At 31.1% G+C, this 3,117-nt stretch overlaps 1 long non-coding RNA gene across 1 annotated transcript in view; it reads right to left on the reverse strand.

The window, feature by feature from the left end:
* LOC107562258 (uncharacterized) overlaps positions 1-622 on the reverse strand; it is a 1,729-nt gene extending 1,107 nt beyond the window's left edge. The window contains exons 1-2 of the long non-coding RNA XR_001605963.1: positions 548-622; positions 306-395 (exon numbers count right to left, since the gene is read on the reverse strand). This is a non-coding gene — a long non-coding RNA (uncharacterized lncRNA). The remainder of the gene's footprint in view (positions 1-305; positions 396-547) is intronic.
* Between the last annotated feature and the right edge of the window lie 2,495 nt (positions 623-3,117).

Below are 3,117 nucleotides of genomic sequence, written 5' to 3' on the forward strand. Positions count from 1 at the left end.
TGAAACTGCTCCTTACCATTCATTGAACAGTTTGGCCCAAAAGTAGATTACACGGCTCCATTCATACGGATTTATTTTATGGTTTCTTGGGTGTCAATATCGTCATTCATGTCTTGAAGATGCACACTTTTATATGGGATGGAATGACAAGAGGGAGATTAATTGGCATAATTTTCATTTTTTGTTGAACTAGGTATATAATCAACATTAATCTTTATAAAAGTATCTCAGAAATTTACCAGCAAATACACAGGAAATTTTCCCAAAAGGATGTGCTTCTTTAAGGTGTAGCTATGAGAACGTACAAAGCGGGTTAGTTGTAGAAGTATCTGGGGTGATCATGAAGTAAAACAGGTCGGCCTCAGATGGGTGTGCACTGCTGTCAAATCTGGGTTCTAGAAGTAAAAAAAGGAAAAACAAGTTTAAGACATTCAAAAAATTACAGTACAAATATGTTTGTCAAAGTGTCAATAAAGACATGGTTTATTTTAGATATTATTATTAAATATAATAAAAAATATTGAAAACATTTAAGGTAGCAACACACATTTTTAGGGGTTGTAGGGTGTGAAGTGTTTTCTTAGATCTGTGAAAAAAATAAAAGAAATACAGTGGTTACATGTATACTTCGAAAACAGCTGCCACAAGCACTTGTCCTAAATATGACAAATAATTCTTCAGTTAAAGGCAAGTTCCACTATTGTTGTGAATTGTAGATTACAGACACATTCATTCCTTGATATTTGCATACTTTACAAGAAAGAAAGAAAACTTCTATACATATCTACTTGAGGCCTCAGTCATAAAACCAATTGAAAAGCAGCATTCCCTCTGGATTAAAGTAGTAAGTGTTTCAACACAGCAAAGCAATAATTACTGCAAGACAAAGAGCTCGTTCAGTTTAAACCTTAAATGTGTGATCACGTGATGACTATGATTGTGATGTATTAAAAATATTGACAATAACATGCTTAACTTAAAAATAACTTCAGTGACCAAAGCCTTGGTTCTTTATTCTCAGTTTGAATCTTTGAGATGATTCTTGATTCTTTTTTTATTCAGTTCAATTCTTGTTTTTTTTTATTTTTTATCATTACTTTTATTAATAACTATGATTATTTACTTTATAGTCACATCGATTTTATCACAGCTAGATATCCCTCGAAATATATTGGGTGTGCGTCAAAGAGGATTTGATTTTTTTTTTAAATTAAATTATTTTTCAATTTTTCTAATTACTATCAATAAGTTCTAACTTTGATCATTGGTTATTTGTCAGTGGTGATCTCTGTCACAGTAATTTATTTTCCAGAAGCAGTCCCTCTGATCTGACGTCACTTTCCTCATATTTCTAAAAGCATGAGCTCTCCACTGGACAGAAGTCAATATTTGGCGACCTCATTGTCACTGTCCCCCGCTGCATTCTTCAGACAGCCGTGTGTTTGCATGGAAGTGAAGGCTGCATCTGAGTGGGAGTCTCACAGGGACAAGAGTGCATTGATTTTTCCGTCAGTGCTAATAGATTTAGCAGCTCAGTTCTGACCTCTCTCTCTCTCTCTCTGCTCAGAAGAAAACACTCTGTGACTCGGTATGAATGATGTTCAAACAGAAGCCAAGGCAAGCGCTCAGACGTGCCGTGTTGTGATTATCCAGCGCTGCGTGAAGCTGTGTGTACAGTTTGAACAGATATCTGGAGAAACACATCAGGACACTGTGTTTCTGAGGCCGTACAGTCCATGAAATGCACTGTGGGGGTTTATGTGGTTAACTTCCACTAATGCATGTTTTTTATGAAGTCGACATGCAATCAAAATTGACCTTTTACATTGTTTTAAATACATTTCTGATCTTGTTGGGCTCAAGTAATACGTTTATGTAATATTCGTGTTCATAATATTTCATCTAAATGTAATTTAATAACTCTGTCTCTCTCTGAAAATACTTTATTTTCAGTTGATGTCACCATGTCCATATTTTTTGAACCCCTCGCCTCCTACCACATGACTGCATTCTGGTATGAATCAATTCCTTGGTATATAATCTAATCTGACCTTACATCTTTTCTCACTGAATATCATTGCTGGTTTTTGTGTTTTTATTGGTTGAGCAAAGAACCATTTTCTTCTTATGAACCATTTGTCGCAGTATGGGGTTCTTTCTACGTGGAACAGAATGGTGTAGAAATCATTTTTCGATCAGAAATTGCTGGCAGAATCAGCTATAACACACTGAATTAAATGTGAAGTAGAAAGAATTAAATATTTATTTTATATACTCTAATAATCTTTTTTTTATTTAACATATTTTTTCTTAAATGCAGTGTATAGTTCAGGTCCTGTTTTACTTCAAATAATAATTATGTATTATTTATTAATAAATAATAAATAATCTTTTTTTTATTTAACATTTTTTCTTAAATGCAGTGTATAGTTCAGGTCCTATTTTCAAATAATATAAATAAATAAATATATATATATATATATATATATATATATATATATAACAATTGAGATGATTTGTTTGTTTAAAATGTTTATTTGGGGGACATTTATTAATTTACTTACTCATGTTTCTTTATTTTATTTGGCATTTGTATATTATATTCATATATTTTCATGACAATTTAGCACCATTCTCATTACTACAATGCATATGTTTGATTTTACTTTATTCTTTTATTTTCTTTTTAACCTTTTTGATTTGTTAATTAAATTAAATGTAATTAAATGCATTCTCATTATTCTCATACTGCATAAATGTGGATTTTAAAGTATATAAAAAGTACATCATTTTTTCATATTACATTTTTTATATTTCTTTTTTTTTCATCATATTATTATATATTTTTTTACATTATGGTAATGACAATTGAGAGGGGAAATTTGCTTGAGTGTCATGAAAACAGTGTCAAAAATGTTAATTAAACTAAGTAAAATATAATTTCCTATTTTTTTTTCATTTTGAAATATGACCTGGACATTTTTTGTGACAGGTTTTGTGTAATTCACCTACATATCACCCTTTAAACAAATAAAACTCCTGGTTTTGTAGTAGATGTTGTTGTTGTTTTTCTCGAGGATAAACTTATGAAGGTTCTCCTATGGCATATAAAACCCC

This window comes from Sinocyclocheilus grahami, unplaced genomic scaffold (genome assembly GCF_001515645.1).
Source record: "Sinocyclocheilus grahami isolate Dianchi unplaced genomic scaffold, SAMN03320097.WGS_v1.1 scaffold815.1, whole genome shotgun sequence".
Classification (NCBI taxonomy): Eukaryota; Metazoa; Chordata; class Actinopteri; order Cypriniformes; family Cyprinidae; genus Sinocyclocheilus; species Sinocyclocheilus grahami.